Source organism: Pristiophorus japonicus, chromosome 4 (assembly GCF_044704955.1).
Source record: "Pristiophorus japonicus isolate sPriJap1 chromosome 4, sPriJap1.hap1, whole genome shotgun sequence".
NCBI classification, from domain to species: Eukaryota; Metazoa; Chordata; class Chondrichthyes; family Pristiophoridae; genus Pristiophorus; species Pristiophorus japonicus.
In genome coordinates this window covers 282205696-282225352 of record NC_091980.1, presented here as the reverse complement: position 1 = coordinate 282225352, position 19657 = coordinate 282205696, and the positions used below count along the sequence as shown (strand labels likewise).

The window sequence follows — 19657 nt, the reverse complement described above, 5'->3', positions numbered from 1 at the left end:
AGTTGAATTTGGACTGTATGAGCTTCCAGCCACATATCCGCAGCATAACTAAGACCGTCTATTTCCACCTCCGTAACATTGCCCGTCTCCGCCCTTGCCTCAGCTCATCCACTGCTGAAGCTCTTATCCATGCCTTTATTAACTCTAGACTTGACTATTCCAACACACTCCTGGCTGGCCTCCCACATTCTACCCGATGTAAACTAGAAGTGATTCAAAACTCGGCTGCCCGTGTCCTAACTCGTAGCAAGTCCCGTTCACCCATCACCTCTGTGCCCGCTGACCTAGTTAAGCAACGCCTCGATTTCAAAATTCTCATCCTTATTTTCAAATCGCTCCATGGTCTCGCCCCTCCCTATCTCTGTAATCTCCTCCAGCTCGACAACCCCCGAGATGTCTACGCTCCTCTAATTCGGCTCTCCTGAGCATCCTTGATTATAATCGCTCAACCATTGGTGGCCGTGCCTTCTGTTGCCTCGGCCTTAAGCTCTGGAACTCCCTGCCTAAACCTCTCCACCTCTCTACCTCTCTTTCCTCCTGCTGCTTAAAACATATCTCTTTGACCAAGCTTTTGGTCAGCTGAGCTAATTCCTACTTATGCGGCTCGGTGTCAAATTTTTATCGCCTACTATGTTAAAGGTGCTATATAAATACAAGTTGTTGTATGAATGTAGGAGTTTGGGTGTAGAAATTCGGCAGCCTCCATTTTTGGGTGCCTTTCCCACAGAGTGCAAACAGCTCGCGCTAGAATGGGGAGGTCCGAAGCGCCCAGGAATTTGTATTCCAATTTTCAGGTAAGTGAATGAGGAAGATGATAATAGGGGTCTGGAGGAGGAATGGTTAGACCTCGGAGTGAGATGGTAGGGCTGTCGGGGGTCAGGGAAAAAGATGGCCAGGATCTGGAGTATTGTTGGGGGATTGGGAGTGCTGTTGGGAAGGTCGGAGTCGGAGTGAGGTCGGAGATCACGGGACCAGGAGCGCCGGTGAGCATGCTAATCACTTACCTTTTATTAATTCCATGCGTTATAGCATTGGTTTTCCCGGAAGCAATCAGCACTGGTGCTGGCAGTCTCAGATGCAAAGCAAAGGTGCAAGAGGGAGCAGAAGCAAATGTTAGACTGCTTATTTGCATATGGTATTGGCTTAATGCCTGCTTTTGACTGTGTTATGTCTTGAATAAAGAATTTGACCAGATTCTGTAAGCTCAAAGTAATGTGTGACCGTAGTCCTTTATTACAGGTCTCCAGAGTGCCACTCCAGCCTGTGAGGTCTCCTTGTATACCAGTGCTCCCAAGGGATTGTAGGATCCCTTGGGACTCCAGGGGATGAGCCCTCTGGTGGTTAAACAAGGTATTTACAGATTTACATATATAACAGACATTGATAAAGGATGCCTCTTGTTTGGCCTTTACCTATATGGCGCCTGGCATGGCCCACACTAGACTTGTGCGAATGCAGCTCAGACGCCATTTTGGAAACAAAACGGCACCCACACTGCCCAAAAAATGGGTGCTACAGAGCCGAATTTCATTATAACTTTGCAGTAAGTGACTTGTTCTGATGTATAGTTCATCTCTTGCCAAACATGAGTAGTTTTACATCATAGGACTACTTATGCTTTATAATGTTATATCTAATGTATTTTTCTGTTTGATTGTGAGCTCTACCACCAGAGGAATGTAATGCCTTCTCGGATATATCACTGACCAAGTTTCTGTATTCATAGCCCATTCAATAGGTTCCTTACTGTTCGCTAGCTGGTCATTCCTGCTCAAACCTTCAGACAAAACACACAAGTTGAAACATTGTGGGACGGATTGGGTCGCCTGGACACTACCGGCTCTCGTGAAATTGCGCGAGAGTTAGTGGAGTTGCTGCCACGGTAGCGGCGTGCCCTGTTAGTAGCGCCCTGCACCATCGCAAAACTGCTGAAGGTTCCATCGCTGTGCATGGCTACCTCTTAGCACCAAACCCTTTCTGCCCCGCGGCGGATATTGCCTTGCGCCCCACAAGGCTGCCAAAAGCAGTGAATGCACCAGCCTCACGAGTTGCGAACTGAAGTCGCAGGGCAGAAGTTAAAGGGGCGGTCGCAAGCGCCCCCCCCATGCTGCCACCTTGGCGGTTTTGCCAACTCACTGCTCTGCCCTACTTCTTTGCCCCTTGCGTGGTCCGGGCCACTATCGTGCATCCCAGCACTCTATCTTGGGTGGCTTGTTGTGTGCTCAGCACCACGTTGCCCTGGGGGCCCAGTGGGGACCATCAGAGACTGTGCAGTGTGTGTAACGGCCCTCCCCTTTAAGGAAAGTGGTAGGGCTTTGAGCTGTGTCAATGCTACGTAATGCATCCGCATAGCGCTGCTGATCACGCCCCAGCATCGCCCCGGGATCACTCCAAGCGGAAATGGAGCATGCACAATTGCGCTCCTCTTCCTCTGAGGGGAGGTAACTGCAATTTCACGGCCGGGATGGAGCTTTCCCCTCTGTTTCCTGTCACTTAGTCAATTTCATATCCATGCTGCTACAGTCCCTTTCATTCCATGGGCTTCAACTTTGCTGGCATGCCAATATATGTCACTTTATCAAATGCCTTTTGGACGTCCATGTACACCACATCAACTGCATTGCCTCATCAACTTTCTCTGTTAGCTCAGAAAAATTTCAATCAAGTTAGTTAAACACGGTTTGCCTTTAACAAATCCATGCTGGCTTTCCTTAATTAATCCACACTTGTCCAAGTGACTGTTAATTTTGTCCAGGATTCTCATTTCCAAAAGCTTCCTCACTACCAAGGTTAAACTGAAAATGCTGGAAAGCTCAACGGGTCAGGCAGCATCTGTGGAGAGAAAGCAGAGTTAACATTTCAGGTCGATGACCCTTCGTCAGAACTGGAGAGCGTTCGGAAAGAACAGATTCTTAACAAACAAGGGAAGGGAAGAAAGAACAGAAGGTCTGTGATAGGGTGGAAGACAGGAGAGATTAGAAAGACAAAAGGGATGATGAGCCAAATTGAAATGGTAATGCCATGAGTTAGAAAACATTAGTTAAGATAGGGTGTGAATGGTGGGATAATGACCAGCTGCCAATAGAGACAAGGAGAAAACAATTTGGCCCATCATCCCTTTTGTCTCTCGAATCTCTCCTGTCTTCCGCCCTATCACAGACCTTACTTTCTGTTCTTTCTTCCCTTCCCTTGTTTGTTAAGAATCTGTTCTTTCCGAACACTCTCCAGTTCTGACGAAGGGTCATCGACCTGAAACGTTAACTCTGCTTTCTCTCCACAGATGCTGCCTGACCCGTTGAGATTTCCAGCATTTTGTTTTTATTCCAGATTCCAGCATCCGCAGTATTTTGCTTTTGTACCAAGGTTAAACTGACAGGCCTGTAGTTGCGGGGTTTACCCTTGCACACTTTTTTGAACAAGGGTGTAACTTTTGCAATTCTGCAATCCTCTGGCACGATCCCCATATATAAAGAGGATTGGATGAATATGGCCAGTACATCCTCAATTTTCAAGTTTAATTCCCTCAGCATTCTAGGATGCATCCCATCCGGTCCTGATTACTTTATTTTTATTCTTTCCTGGGATGTGGGTGTCACTGAAAAGGCCAGCTTTTATTGCCCATTCCTAATTGCCCTTGAAAATATCATGGTGAGCCATCTACTTGAACCGCTGCAGTCCATGTCGTGAAGGTACACCGATAGTGCTGTTAGGGAGGGAGTTCCAGTATTTTGACTCAGCGACTATGAAGAAACGATGATGTATTTCCGATTCAGGATGGTGTGTGACTTGGAGGGGAACTTGGAAGTGATGGTGTTCCCGTGCGCCTGCTGCTCTTGTGCTTCTAGGTGGTAGAGGTCACGGGTTTGGGAGGTGCTGTTCAAGAAGCCTTGGCGAGCTGCTGCAGTGCATCTTGAAAATGGTATACACTGCAACCACGCTACATCGGTGGTGGAGGGAGTGAATGTTGAAGGTGGTTGATCGGGTGCCAAGCAAGCGGGCTGCTCTGTCCTGGATGGTGTCAAATTTCTTCAGTGTTGTTGGAGCTGCACTCATCCTGGCAAGTGGAGGGTATTCCATCACACTCCTGACTTGTGCCTGTAGTAGGTGGAAATGCTTTGGGAGTTAGGAGGTGAGACACTCGCCGCAGAATTCCATGCCTCTGACCTGCTATTTCTAACGTGGTATTTATGTGGCTGCTCCATTTAAGTTTCTGATCAATGTTGACTCCCAGGATGTTGATGTTGGGGGATTCGGCGATGGTAATGGCGTTGAATGTCAAGGGGCGGTGTTTAGACGCTCTCTTGTTGGAAATAGTCATTGCCTGCCATTTGTGTGGCGCAAATGTTACTTGCCACTTATCAGCCCTGTTATGTAACTGGACTTGTATATACTCTGTACAGCCACCAGAGGGCTCATTCCCCGGAGTCCCAAGGGATCTCATAATCCCTTGGGAGCACAGGTATTTAAGATTGGTTCACAAGTTGGAGAGGCACTCTGGAGACCTGCAATAAAAGTGTTGTGTTCCTAACACAGATGAGACTGCACACAGGGAGGTTAAAGTAACAGTGACCTCAGTCTTTATTAAGACACTCCAGAGTGAGTAACAGGCCTTAGGGGCCGCTTATATAGAGTGCTCCCAAGGGATACTGGGATCCCTTGGGACTTCAGGGGATGCGCTCGCTGGTGGCGGAAAATGGGAGTGCATGCTTTACAGATACACAACATCACTCCCCCAACCAAAGTCAAAGTGAAAACCATTTACAAGGTGAGGCGGTCGGGAGCCTTTCTTTCCCTGGTGGACCGCCTCGGTACAAATGTCTGTTCTGGTGTGTTGGCTGTGCCCTCGCTGGGCTGGCGTGATGTTGGCCCTGCAGGGCTGCTGCGTGAGCCTGGCCTTGCTGGGCTGTTGGGCGTGATGGGTTCGATTGCTGGTCTGTCATGGTGTCATTGATCCTTTGGGTGTGTGTTGTGGGCTCGAAAAAGGTGGTGTCTGGTGTTCAGGGCAGTCTGTGAACCGCAGCCTCGTTTGGTCCATTGTCTAGTTTGACTACAAACACCCTACTCCCTTCTTTAGCTATCACCGTGCCCGCGATCCACTTGGGACCATGTCCATAGTTTAGCACATACACAGGGTTATTCAGATGAAGTTCCCGTGACACAGTGGCGCGACCATCGTTTACATTTTGTTGCTGCCGCCTGCTCTCTACCTAATCATGCAGGTTGGGGTGAACCAGCGAGAGTCTGGTTTTAAGTGTCCTTTTCATGAGTAGCTCAGCCGGGGGCACCCCTGTGAGCGAGTGGGGTCTCATGCGGTAGCTGAGCAGTACTTGGGACAGGCGGGTTTGGAGTGAGCCTTCTGTGACTCGTTTAAGGCTCTGTTTGATTGTTTATACTGCTCACTCTGCCTGCCCATCAGAGGCTGGTTTAAACGGGGCCGAGGTGTCATATTTGATCCCATTGCGGGTCATGAATTCTTTCAATTCGGCACTGGTGAAACATGGTCCGTTGTCACTGACCAGTATGTGATGCAGGCCGTGGGTGGCAAACATAGCCCTCAGACTTTCAATGGTGGCAGTGGAGGTGCTTCCCGACATTATTTCTCTTTCAATCCGTTTTGAAAAAACATCCACTATCACCAGGAACATTTTACCGAGAATCGGGCCGGCGTAGTCGACATGGACCCTTGACCATGGTCTGGAGGGCCAGGACCACAAACTGAGAGGTGCCTCTCTAGGCGGAATGCTCAATTGAGTGCACATGCTGCATTGCCATACACAGGATTCTAAGTCAGAGTGGATACCAGGCCACCACACGTGGGATCTGCCTATTGCTTTCGTCATTACTATACCCGGGTGTGTGCTGTGGAGATCCAAGATGAACGCCTCCCTGCCCTTTTTGGGTAGCACTACAAAGTTACCCCACAACAGGCAGTCTGCCTGAATGGACAGCTCGCCTTTCGCTGCTGGAACGGCTTGATTAGCTCTTGCATTTCAACGGGGATGCTGGCCCAGCTCCCATGCAGTACACAGTTTTTTACTAGGGACAGCAGAGGATCTTGACTGGCCCAAGTCCTAATCTGGCGGGCCGTGACAGATGATTTATCATTTTCAAACGCTTCCATGACCATCAACAAGTCTGCGGGCTGCGCCACCATCAACAAGTTTGCAGGCTGCGACATTTCCACCCCCGTGGTGGGCAATGGTAGCCGACTGAGAGCATCCGCACAGTTCTTGGTGCCTGGCCTGTGGCGGATGGTATAGTTATACGCTGATAGCACGAGTGCCCACCTTTGTATGCGGGCTGAGGCATTTGTATTTATTCCCTTGTTTTCAGCGAACAGGGATATGAGGGGCTTGTGATCGGTTTCCAGCTCAAATTTGAGGTCACTCAAATTTGAGGTCACTGAAAAGGCCAGCTTTTATTGCCCATTCCTAATTGCCCTTGAAAATATCATGGTGAGCCATCTACTTGAACCGCTGCAGTCCATGTCGTGAAGGTACACCGATAGAGCTGTTTGGGAGGGAGTTCCAGTATTTTGACCCAGCGACTATGAAGAAACGATGATATATTTCCGATTCAGGATGGTGTGTGCCTTGGAGGGGAACTTGGGCATTTTTCTTACCCCGAACACACACGCTAATGCCTCTTTCTCAATCATGCTGTAGGCCCTCTCGGCTTTAGACAAGCTCCTGGAAGCATAGGCGACAGGTTGCAACTTCCCCGCAACGTTAGCTTGTTGTAATACACAACCGACTCCTTACGACAATGCATCACATGCTAGCACAAGTCTTTTACACGGGTTATACAATACAAGCAGCTTGTTGGAGCATAAAATTTTCTGGCTTTCTCAAAAGCAATTACTTGTTTTTTTTCCCCATATCCAGTTCTCACCTTTGCGCAATAACACGTAGGGGCTTTAAGAGGGTGCTTAACCCCGTTAGGAAGTTACCAAAATAGTTGAGGAGTCCCAGGAACGACCGCAGCTCCGTGAAGTTCTGTGGCCTGGGCGCGTTCCTGATAGCCTCTGTTTTGGAGTCGGTGGGCCGAATGCTGTCCGCCGCGATCTTTCTCCCCAAAAACTCCACTTCTGTTGCCATGAAGACGCATTTCGACCTCTTCATCCGCAGCCCTACACGATCCAGTCACTGGAGGACCTCCTCCAGGTTTTGTAGGTGCTCGACGGTGTCCCAACCTGTGACCAATATGTCGTCCTGAAAAACCACAGTGCTTGGAACCGATTTGAGTAGGCGCTCCATGTTTCTCTGGAAGATTGCTGCAGCCGACCAAATTCCAAATGGGCATCTGTTGTAGATGAACAGTCCATTGTGTGTGTTGATGCAGGTGAGGCCCTTCGAAGACTCCTCCAGCTCCTGCGTCATGTAGGCCGGAGTCAGGTCGAGCTTGGTGAATGTCTTGCCTGCTGTCAGCGTCACAAATAGGTCGTCTGCCTTAGGTAGCAGGTATTGGTCCTGTAGCGAGAAACGATTAATAGTTACTTTATAATGACCGCAAATCTTGACCGTGCCATCACTTTTGAGTACTGGAACAATCGGGCTGGCCCACTCGCTGAATTCCACTGGGGAGATGATATCCTCGCGTTGCAGCCTGTCCAGCTCGATTTCCACTCTCTCCCTCATCATGTGAGATAAAGCTCGCGCCTTGTGGTGAATGGGTTGTGCCTCTAGGACCAAGTGGATCTGCACTTTCGCCCCGGAAAAGTTTCCAATGCCTGGCTCAAAAAGGGAAGGAAATTTATTAAGAACCTGGGTACATGAGGCCTCATCGACATGTGATCGCGCTCGGATGTCATCCCAGTTCCAGCGGATCTTGCCCAGCCAGCTCCTTCTAAGCAGTATGGGGCCATCGCCCGGGACAATCCAGAGTGGCAGTTCATGCACCGTGCCCTCGTAGGTGACCTTGACCATGGTGCTGCCCAGGACAGTGATAAGCTCTTTGGTGTACTTTCTCAGTTTCATGTGGATGGGACTCAGGGCTGGTCTGAGTGCCTTGTTGCACCACACTCTCTCAAACATCTTTTTACTCATGATGGGTTGGCTAGCGCCAGTGTCCAGTTCCATGACTACGGGTAAGCCATTCAATTTTACGTTTAGCATTATAGGTGGACATTTCGTCGAAAACGTGTGCACCCCGTGTACTTCAGCATCTGACTCCTCTCTCTGAGGCTCGAAATTGCTTTGATCCACCATGGACCGATCTTCCTCTGCCACATGGTGGTTGGCAGGTTTTGCAGATCTGTAGTTCCACAGCTCTTGCAAACATACCCTTTGAAGCGGCATGAATCAGCTGAATGGAAGCCTCCACAACGCCAACAAGGTGCGAATTGCCTTGCATTCATCCTCTGTTGCGGACTTTGAGTCATGTGGGTCACCTGAGGCCTGCTGGCAGTTGCAGACTCGTGATTTCTGCCCTGTACATTTCTGCTCGCAAACACAGTTCCAGTTAATTTATGAATGTTGCTCGCACTTGTCTGCTGAGAGATTTGTTTGGTGCTATCACTGGTGCACATAAACGTCTGTGCTATCGCAATGGTCTTACTGAAGCTCGGTGTCTCTACAGTCAAAAGTTTTCATAGGATGGTCTTGTGGTCAATGCCCAGTACAAAAATGTTTCTGAGCATTTGTTCCAGGTAGCCATCAAATTCACATTGTCGTGCAAGTCGCCTTAGCTCAGCGACATAGCTCACCACTTCCTGACCTTCAGATCGCTATAACGTATAGAATCGATACCTCGCCATCAGCATGCTCTCCCTCGGGTTAAGATGCTCCCGAACCAGTGTACACAGCTCCTCATATGACTTATCTGTGGGTTTCACTGGAGCCAGAAGATTCTTCATGAGGCTGTAGGTCGGTGCCCCACAGACCGTGAGGAGGACCGCCTTTTTGCATCACTTCCTTCTCCGTCCAGCTCGTTGGCTACAAAATACTGGTCTAGCCGTTCGACATAGGCTTCCCAGTCCTCACCCTCTGAGAACTTCTCCAGAATGCCCACAGTTTGCTGCATCTTTGCGTTGGATTCGTACACTCGTCACCAGTTATTGTGTTCCGAACACAGATGAGGCTGCACACAGAGAGGTTAAAGTAACAGTGACCTCAGTCTTTATTAAAACACTCCAGAGTAAGTAACAGGCCTTAGGGGCCGGCTTATATACAGTGCTCCCAAGGGATGCTGGGATCCTTTGGGACTTCAGGGGATGCACTCCCTGGTGGTGGAACATGGGTGTGCATGCTTTATAGATACACAACAAAAAGACTAAGGTCACACATTACTTTGGGCTCACAATGTTCAGTCTGACTCTTTCTCCATACACTACAACTGGTGACGAGATACAGATAGTGAACCCAAAGATGCAGAGAACAGTGGGCATCCTGGAGAAATTCTCGGAGGGAGATGATTGGGAAACTTTTGTGAAGCGACTCGACCAATACTTCATGGCCAACGAGCTAGATGGGAAAGAGAGCGATGCCAAACATAGAGCGATCCTCCTCACCGTCTGTGGGGCACCAACGTATGACCTCATGAAGAATCTGCTCACTCCAGCGAAACCCACTGAGAAATCGTACGACAATTTGTGCACACTGGTCCGAGATCATTTGAACCCAAAGGAAAGGGTTCTGATGGAGAGGTACCGTTTCTACACTTACAAAAGATCTGAAGGCCAGGAAGTGGCGAATTATGTCGCCGAGCTAAGATGCCTTGCAGGACATTGCGAATTTGAAGGACATTTGGAGCACATGCTCAGAGACATTTTCGTACTTGGCATTGGCCACAAAACCATATTTTGCAAACTTTTGACTATAGAGACCCCAACCTTGAGTAAGGCCATAGCGATAGCCCAGGCTTTCATTGCCACCAGTGACAATACGAAGCAAATCTCTCAGCACACAAGTGCTGCTACAAGTATTGTGAACAAAGTGATGTTGTTTTTAAATCATAACGGACAGGGCAGGTCACACATACCTGCAGCTACACGTCTGCAGATGTCTCAGAGTCCACGATCAAGGGTGATGAATGCAAGGCCATTAACACCTTGTTGGCGCTGCGGGGGTGATCATCGTTTCCATTCATGCAATTTCAAAGGATACATTTGCAAGGGCTGTGGAACAATGGTACACCTCCAACGAGTGTGCAGGTGAGCTGCTAGGCCTGCTAAACCTGAAAACCACCACATTGCAGAGGAGGACAGATCCACGGAGGATCACGACGAAACAGAACCTTTGTTAAAGGAGGCAGAGGTACATAGGGTGCACACATTCACCACGAATTGTCCCCCGATAATGCTGAAGGTTAAACTAAATGGACTCCCGGTGTCAATGGAGCTGGACACGGGCGCGCGCCAGTCCATCATGGGCAAAAATACTTTCGAAAGGTTATGGTGCAACAAGGCCTCAAGGCCAGTCTTAACTCCAATTCACATGAAACTAAGAACTTACACAAAAGAACTGATTCCTGTAATTGGCAGTGCTACTGTAAAGGTCACCTACGTTGGAGCGGTGCACAAGCTACCACTGTGGGTAGTACCGGGCGATGGTCCCACGCTGCTCGACAGGAGCTGGCTGGGAAAGATACGCTTGAACTGGGATGACATCTGGGCGCTCTCGCCCGCTGACAACACTTCGTGTGCACAGGTCTTAAACAAATTTCCTTCACTGTTCAAACCAGGCATCGGGAAATTCCAAGGAGCAAAAGTGCAGATCCACCTAATTCCGGGGGCGCGACCCATCCCTTCACAAGGTAAGAGCAGTACTGTACATGATGAGAGGAAGGGTAGAAATCAAGCTCGACCGGCTAAAAAGAGAGGGCATCATCTCACCTATCGAGTTCAGCCAGCGGGCCCGTCCTATTGTCCCAGTCCTCAAGGGAGACGGCACCGTCAGAATCTGTGGCGAATACAAAGTAACTATCAATCGTTTCTCCCTGCAGGGCTAATACCCACTTCCAAAAGCCGACGACCTAATTGCAAAGCTGACGGGAGGAAATACGTTCATGAAGCTGGATCTGACCTCAGCCTACATGACGCAGGAACTGGAGGAATCATCAAAGGCCCTCACCTGCATCAAAACCAGCACATAGGATTGGGGGTTGTGTGCTGACGTGGATTGAGAACTGGTTGACAGATAGGAAGCAAAGAGTAGGAGTAAATGGGCACTTTTCAGAATGGCAGGCAGTGACTACTGGGGTACCGCAAGGTTCTCTGCTGGGGCCCCAGCTGTTTACATTGTACATTAATGATTTAGACAAGGGGATTAAATGTAGTATCTCCAAATTTGCGGATGACACTAAGTTGGGTGGCAGTGTGAGCTGCGAGGAGGATGCTATGAGGCTGCAGATGACTTGGATAGGTTAGGTGAGTGGACAAATGCATGGCAGATGAAGTATAATAGGGATAAATGTGAGGTTATCCACTTTGGTGGTAAAAACAGAGAGACAGACTATTATCTGAATGGTGACAGATTAGGAAAAGGGGAGGTGCAACGAGACCTGGGTGTCATGGTACATCAGTCATTGAAGGTTGGCATGCAGGTACAGCAGGTGGTGAAGAAAGCAAATGGCATGTTGGCCTTCATAGCGAGGGGATTTGAGTACAGGTGCAGGGAGGTGTTACTACAGTTGTACAGGGCCCTGGTGAGGCCACAACTGGAGTATTGTGTGCAGTTTTGGTCTCCTAACTTGAGGAAGGACATTCTTGCTATTGAGGGAGTGCAGCGAAGGTTCACCAGACTGATTCCCGGGATGGCGGGACTGAGCTATCAAGAAAGACTGGATCAACTGGGCTTGTATTCACTGGAGTTCAGAAGAATGAGAGGGGATCTCATAGAAACGTTTAAAATTCTGACGGGGTTAGATGCAGGAAGAATGTTCTCAATGTTGGGGAAGACCAGAACCAGGGGTCACAGTCTAAGGATAAGGGGTAAGCCATTTAGGACCGAGATGAGGAGAAACTTCTTCACCCAGAGAGTGGTGAACCTGTGGAATTGTCTACCACAGAAAGTTGTTGAGGCCAATTCACTAAATATATTCAAAAAGGAGTTAGATGTAGTCCTTACTACTAGCGGGGTCAAGGGGTATGGCGAGAAAGCAGGAATGGGGTACTGAAGTTGCATGTTCAGCCATGAACTCATTGCAAGGCGGTGCAGGCTCGAAGGGCCGAATGGCCTACTCCTGCACCTATTTTCTATGTTTCTATGTTTGTATATGGTGTCAGGTGTGTATTGCAACAAGCCAATGATTTTGGGACACTGCAACCAGTTGCTTATGCATCCAGGAGTCTGTCTAAGGCTGAGAGAGCCTACAGCATGATTGAAAAAGAAGCGTTAACATGTGTCTATGGGGTAAAGAAAATGCATCAATACCTGTTTGGGCTAAAATTTGAATTGGAAACTGACCATAAACCACTTATATTCCTGTTTTCTGAGAGCAAGGGGATAAATATCAACGCATCGGTCCGCATCCAGAGATGGGTGCTCATGTTGTCCGCCTACAATTACGCTATCCGCCACAGGCCAGGCACAGAAAATTGCGCCGTTGCTCTCAGTAGGCTGCCATTGCCCACCATGGGAGTGGAAATGACGCAGCCCGCAGATCTAGCCATGGTTATGGAAGCATTTGTGAGTAAGCAATCACCCGTCACTGCCCGGCAGATCAAAACCTGGACAAGCCAGGATGCCTTATTATCTCCAGTCAAAAGTTGTGTGCTTCACGGGAGCTGGCCCAGTGTCCCAGTGCAAATGCAGGAAGAGATAAAGCCGTTCAAGTGGCGCAAAGATGAAATGTCCATACAGGCAGACTGCCTTCTGTGAGGCAATCGAGTAGTGGTCCCCAAGAAGGGCAATGACCTCCACAGTACCCACCCAGGCATCGTAATGATGAAAGCGATAGCCAGATCCCATGTGTGGTGGCCCGGCATCGATGCGGACTTAGAGTCCTGCGTTCACAGATGTAATACATGCTCGCAGTTAAGCAATGTACCCAGGGAGGTGCCGCTAAGTTTATGGTCTTGGCCCTCCAAACCGTGGTCCAGAGTACACATTGACTATGCAGGCCCATTCTTGGGTAAAATGTTTCTTGTGGTTGTAGACGTGTATGCCAAGTGGATTGAATGTGAGATAGTGTCGGCTAGCACGTCCGCTGTCACTACTGAAAGCCTGCGGGCCATGTTTGCCACACATGGCTTACCCGATGTCCTGGTGAGCGACAACGGGTCATGTTTTACCAGTGTTTAGTTCAAAGAATTTATGACCCGTAACGGGATCAAACATGTCACATCTGCCCCATTCAAACCAGTGTCCAATGGTCAGACAGAGAGAGCAGTGCAAACCATCAAGCAAGGCTTGAAGAGGGTAACTGAAGGCTCACTGCAGACTCGCCTATCCCGAGTCTTGCTTAGCTACCGCACGAGACCACACTCACTCACTAGGATCCCACCTGCTGAACTGCTCATGAAAAGAGCACTTAAGACAAAGCTCTCGTTAGTTGACCCTGATTTACATGAACAGGTAGAGAGCAGGCGGCTTCAACAAACTGCATACCATAATAGCGCAAATGTGTCACGCGAGATTGAAGTCAATGATCCTGTATTTGTATTAAATTATGGGCAAGGTACCATGTGGCTTCCCGGCACTGTCGTGGCCAAAGAGGGGAGCAGGATGTTTCGGGTCAAACTTCAAATGGATTCATTCAGCGGAAACACTTGGACCAAATCAAACTCAGATTTACAGACTACCCTGAGCAACCCACCTTGGACCCTACCTTTTTTGATCCCCCAACACACACACCTGTGGCAACCGACACCACGGTTGACCACGAAACAGAACTCATCATCCACAGCAGCCCTGCAGGGCCCAACACACCAGGCAGCCCAGCAAGGCCAGCTGCACAGCAGCCCAGCAAGGGCCCAACAAATGACTCAATAACACCAGCCTTCACAACGAGATGATCAACCAGGGCAAGAAGGGCCCCAGATCGACTCAATTGTAAATAGTTACACTATTGACTTTAGGGGGGAATGTCGTTTTGTATCTGGACTTATATATACTCTGTATAGCCACCAGAGGACTCATTCCCCAGAGTCCCAAGGGATCTCACAATCCCTTGGGAGCACAGGTATTTAAGAAGGCTTCACATGTTGGAGAGGCACTCTGAAGACCTGCAATAAAAGACTAATGTGGCACATTACTTTGAGCTCACAGTGTTCAGTCTGACTCTTTCTCCATACACTACAAGCTCAAGCCTGAATGTCGTCCAGGTCTTGCCGCAAGTGGGCATGGATTGCTCCATTATCTGAGGAGTTGTAAATGGAACTGACCACTGTGCAATCAACAACAAACATCCCCACTTCTGACCTTATGATGAAGGGAAGGTCATTGAATCCACACTTGGTCAAATGCTGCCTTGATGTCAAGGGCATTCACTCTCACCTCTAGAATTCAGCTCTTTTGTCCATGTTTTGACCAAGGCTAACATGAGGTCTGGAGCTGAGTGGTCCTGCAGGAACCCATACTGAGCATTGGTGAGCAAGTTATTGATGAGTAACTGCCGCTTGATAGCACTGTTGACAACACCTTCTATCACTTTGCTGATGATTGGGAGTAGACTGATATGGCAGTAATTTGCCTGTTTTTTGTGGACAGGACATACCTGGGCACTTTTCCTCATTGTTGGGTAGATGCCAGTGTTGTAGCTGTATTGGAATAGCTTGGCGAGAGGTGCGGCTAGTTCTGGAGAACAAGTCTTCAGCACTACAGCTTGGATGTTGTCACGTCCCATAGCCTTTGCTGTATCCAGTGCACTCAGCCATTGTTTGTCACATGGAGTGAATCGAATTGTCTGAAGACTGCATCTGTGATGGTGGAAACCTCAGGAGGAGGTCGAGACATTTATTCACTTTGCACTTCTGGCTGAAGATGGATGCAAAGGCTTCAGCCTTGTCTTTTGCACTTATGTGCTGGGCTCCACAATCATTGAGGACAGGGATATTCATGGAGCCTCCATCTCGAGTAAGTTGTTTAATGGTCCACTACCATTCTTGACTAGATGTGGCAGGAATGCAGAGATTTGATCTGATCTGTTGGTTGTGGGATCACTTAGTTCTGCAGTGTGACATATTCTTATGACATCACTAACAAACACACACTACAAGATGGCTCTTAACACAGAAACCTGTCATCATGTAACTTTGCCACATGATCCTTTATTATTTACATCAGTAGTTGCAGTGCACAAGTAGTCCACTATGTGGTGCAGTAGTCCACTAGGGGGAGTTCTATTACAAAAAGCATGCTGCTTCCATTGTTTAGCATGCATGTAGTACTGGTGCAGCTTCCCCAGGTTGGCACCTCATTTTTAACTGCACCTGGTGCTACTCCTGGCTTGCTCTTCTACAGTCCTCATTGAACCAGGGTTCCTCACCTGGCTTGATGTTAATGGTACAGTGAGGGAAATGCCGGGCCTTGAGATTACAGATTGTGGTGGAATACAATTCTGCTGCTGCTGATAGCCTACAGCGCCTCATGGATGCCTAGCCTTGAGATGCTAAATCTATTCTGAATCTGTTCCATTTAGCATGATGGTAGTGCCACACAGCACGATGGAGGGTGTCATCAGTGTAAAGACATGACTTCGTCTCCACAAGGACTGTGCGGTGGTCATTGTTACCAATGGTGCCATGGACCGATGCAGCTGCCACAGATAGATTAGTGAGGACAAGGTCAGGTCGGTTTCTTTCTCATGTTGGTTCTCTCCACCTGCTGCAGACTCAGTCTGACAGCTATGTTCTTCAGGATTCGGCCAGCTCCGTCAGTAGTGGTGCTACATGTGGTATCTTGAGACATAGCTAATTCGCACACTTGCACTAACATGGCTGCTGAATAACAACTGTGCATATCACATGGTTTTTATTTTTATTACATCAGTAGTGCACTAGGTGGATTAGTCCACTAGAGAGCTCTTTTGCACTTCCAAGCCACTCTTGGTGATGGACATTGAAGTCCCCACCCAGAGTATATTCTGTGCCCTTGCTACCTTCAGTGCTTCTTCCAAGTTGTGTCTAACATGGAGAAGTACTGATTCATCAGCTGAAGGAGGGCAGTAGGTGGTAATCAGCAAGAGGTTTCCTTGCCCATGCTTGACCTGAAGCCATGAGACTTTATGGGGTCCGGGGTCAATGTTGAGGTCTCCCAGGGCTCCCGACTGTATACCACTGTGCCACCACCCCTGTTGAGCCTGTCCTACCAGTGGACAGGACATAGCCAGGGATGGTGATGGAGGATTCTTGGATATAGGCTGAAAGCTATGATTCTGTGAGTATGACTAAGTCAGGCTGTTGCTCGACTGGTCTGTGGGACAGCTCTCCCAATTTTGGCACAAGTCCCCAGATGTTGGTGACGAGGACTTTGCAGCGTCGACTGGCCTGGGTGTGCTGTTGTCATGTCCGATGCTGGTGCTGAGGTCAATGCCGGGTAATCTGTTGGCTTTATTCTTAATTGTGTTTCTTGTAGCAGTTTGTTACAACTGAGTGGCTTGCTAGGCCATTTAAGAGGGTGGGTAAGAGTGAACCATATGGCTGTGGGTTGAGAGTCAGATATAGGCCAGACCGGCTAAAGATGGGTAGGGATTTCCTTCCCTAAAGGGCATTAGTGAACCAGATAGGCTTTAATGACAATCCAGTAGTTTTCATCGTCATAGGCAGTCCCTCGAATTCTTAGATGACTGAACAGTCCAATATGGGAATTACAGTCTCTGTCATAGGTGGGACAGACAGTCGTTGAAGGAAAGGGTGGGTGGGGAGTCTGGTTTGCCGCATACTCCTTCCGCTGCCTGCGCTTGCTTTCTGAATGCTCTCGGCGATGAGACTCGAGTTGCTTAACGCCCTCCCGGATACTCTTCCTTCACTTTGGCCGGTCTTTGGCCAGGGACTCCCAAGTGCCAGTGGGGATGTTGCATTTTATCAAGGAGGCTTTGAGGGTGCCCTTGAAACATTTCCTCTGCCCAGTTGGGGCTCACTTGCTGGGTAGGAGTTCCGAGTAAAGCGCTTGACTTGAGAGTCTTGTGTCAGGCATGTGAACAATGTGGCCCACCCAATGGAGCTGTTGGAGTGTGGTGAGTGCTTTGATGCTGGGGATGTTGCCTGATCGAGAACATTAACATTGGTGCATCTGTCTTCCCAGGGGATTTGAAGGATCTTGGGAGACATCGTTGATGATATTTCTCCAGTGATTTGAAGTGTCTACTGTATATGGTCCACGTCTCTGAGTCATACAGGATGGCGACAATCACTACAGCTCCGTAGACCATAAGCTTGGTATCAGATTTGAGGACCTGATCTTCGAACACTCTCTTCCTCAGGTGGCCGAAGGCTGCGCTGTCGCACCGGAGGCGGTGTTGAACTTCGTCGTCGATGTCTCCCTTGCTGATAATAGGCTCCCGAGGTATGGAAAGTGGTCCACGTTGTCCAAGGCCGCGCCATGGATCTTGATGACTGGGGGGCAGTTCTGTGTTTTGCAGTCATCATTACTGATACTAGCTTTTTATTCCAGATGTATTTAATTAACTGAATTTAAATTTCACAGCTGCGATTGTGGGATTTGAATTTATATCTCCAGATTATTAGTCCAGGCCTCTGGGTTATTAGTCCAGTAACATAACCATCATGCAATCATTCCTGGTACTTATCTACTTTAAGTACAGCCAGCCATTCTAGTACCTCCTCTTTATCAATTTTTATCCCATCCAGTATCTCAACTGTGGAGCGGTCTTGAAGGGCCATATGGCTTACTCCTGCTCCTATTTTTTATATTCTTATGTGCTTTCTCTTTCACTATGACTTTGGCAGCATCTTCCTTGGTAAAGACAGGTGCAAGGTAGTCATTTAGTACCTCAGCCATGCACTCTGCCTAAAAACATAGGTCTTCATTATTGTCTCTATTCGGTTGCACCCCTCTTATGAATACCCGTTTACTATTTACATGCCTATAGAAGACTTTTTGATTCCCTTTTATGTCAGCTGCTAATCTATTCCCATATTCTCTCCTTGCCCCTCTTATTTTCTTTTTCACTTCCCCTCTGAACTTTCTATATTCAGCCTGGTTCTCACTTGTATTCTCAACCTGACAATCTGTCTTGCGCCCCCTTTTTCTGCTTCATCTTACTTGCTATCTCTTTCATCATCCAGGGAGCTCTGACTTTGGTTGCCCTACCTTGCCCCCTTGTGGGAATGTACCTTGACTGCACCTGAACCATCTCCTCTTTAAAGGCAGTCTATTGTTCGATTATAGTTTTGCTTGCCAATCTTCGATTCAAATTTACCCAGGCCAGAACCATTCTCAACCCATTAATATTGGGCTTCCACCAATTAAGTATTTTTACTCCAGATTGCTCCCTGTCCTTTTCCATGGTTAATCTAAAGCTTATGATACTATGATCACCATTCCCTAAATGTTCCCCTACTGACACTTGACCCACCTCATTCCCCAGAACCAGATCCAGCAATGCCTCCTTCTCAGTTGGGCTAGAAATGTACTGATCAAGAAAGTCCTCAGAAACACATTTCAGAAATTCTTCCCCTTTTTTGCCCTTTACACTATTACTATCCCATTCTATATTAGGATAGTTGAAGTCTTCCATTATCACTACTCTATAATTTTTGTACTTCCCTGCAAATTTGCTCCTCTAGATCCTTCCCACTCGTTGGTGGTCTATAGAATACATATAGTCGTGTCATGGCACCTCATCTAAGTAACTCAATATCCAGCAGCAATTCTAATTTAATTGCTGAACATTGCTCAACAACAATAACTTTGGTACATGACATAGATTGAACAAACAAATTGGAAGCTTGCCTCCATACTTAAAATATGGCAGAAAAGCAAGATTTCGCAAACAGAGAAGGGTGGCCCTACATGTCTCAGCCAGAAAATGAAATAAACACTCATTAAAGCATATTGCGAGGAGCACACAAAGAGGATGCAAAGGGATATAGACAGCATGAGTGAATGTGTTGTGTATGTAAATAACAGACTAACTGAAACAGGAGAAATGTAAATTAACTGTGTCCTTTGTAGCAACTCCCAAAATGGACTCCCAAAACCAGCATGAACCTGCATGTTTACAGCAGTGTGTGAATAGCTCCTGCAGGGTACTAATGCCTGTCGACTGAGGGATTGTGTAACAACAAATAGAGTATGAACACAACAGAGTGGACAAGAGCATGGCAGATCGAATATAATATGGAGAAATGCAAAGTTATCTGTTGTGTATCTGTAAAGCATGCACTCCCATGTTCCACCACCAGAGAGCGCATCCCCTGAAGTCCCAAGGGATCCCAGCATCTCTTGGGAACACTGTATATAAGCCGGGCCCGAAGGCCTGTTCCTCACTCTGGAGTGTCTTATTAAAGACTGAGGTCACTGTTACTTTAACCTCCATGTGTGCAGCCTCATTTGTGTTAGGAACACAATAACTGGTGACGGGTATATGAATCCAACGCAAAGATGCAACAAACTGTGGGCATCCTGGAGACGTTCTTGGAGGGGGTGGACTGGGGAGCCTATGTCGAATGGCGAGACCGTTACTTTGTAGCCAGCGAGCTGGACGGAGAAGGAAGCGCTGCAAAAAGGAGAGCGGCCCTCCTCACAGTCTGCGG

General features: G+C 48.1%; 1 long non-coding RNA gene across 1 annotated transcript in view; it reads left to right on the top strand.

The window, feature by feature from the left end:
- LOC139262371 (uncharacterized) overlaps positions 1-19364 on the top strand; it is a 47602-nt gene extending 28238 nt beyond the window's left edge. Inside the window, exon 3 of the long non-coding RNA XR_011592958.1 lies at positions 17184-19364. This is a non-coding gene — a long non-coding RNA (uncharacterized lncRNA). The remainder of the gene's footprint in view (positions 1-17183) is intronic.
- The last annotated feature ends 293 nt before the right edge of the window (positions 19365-19657 follow it).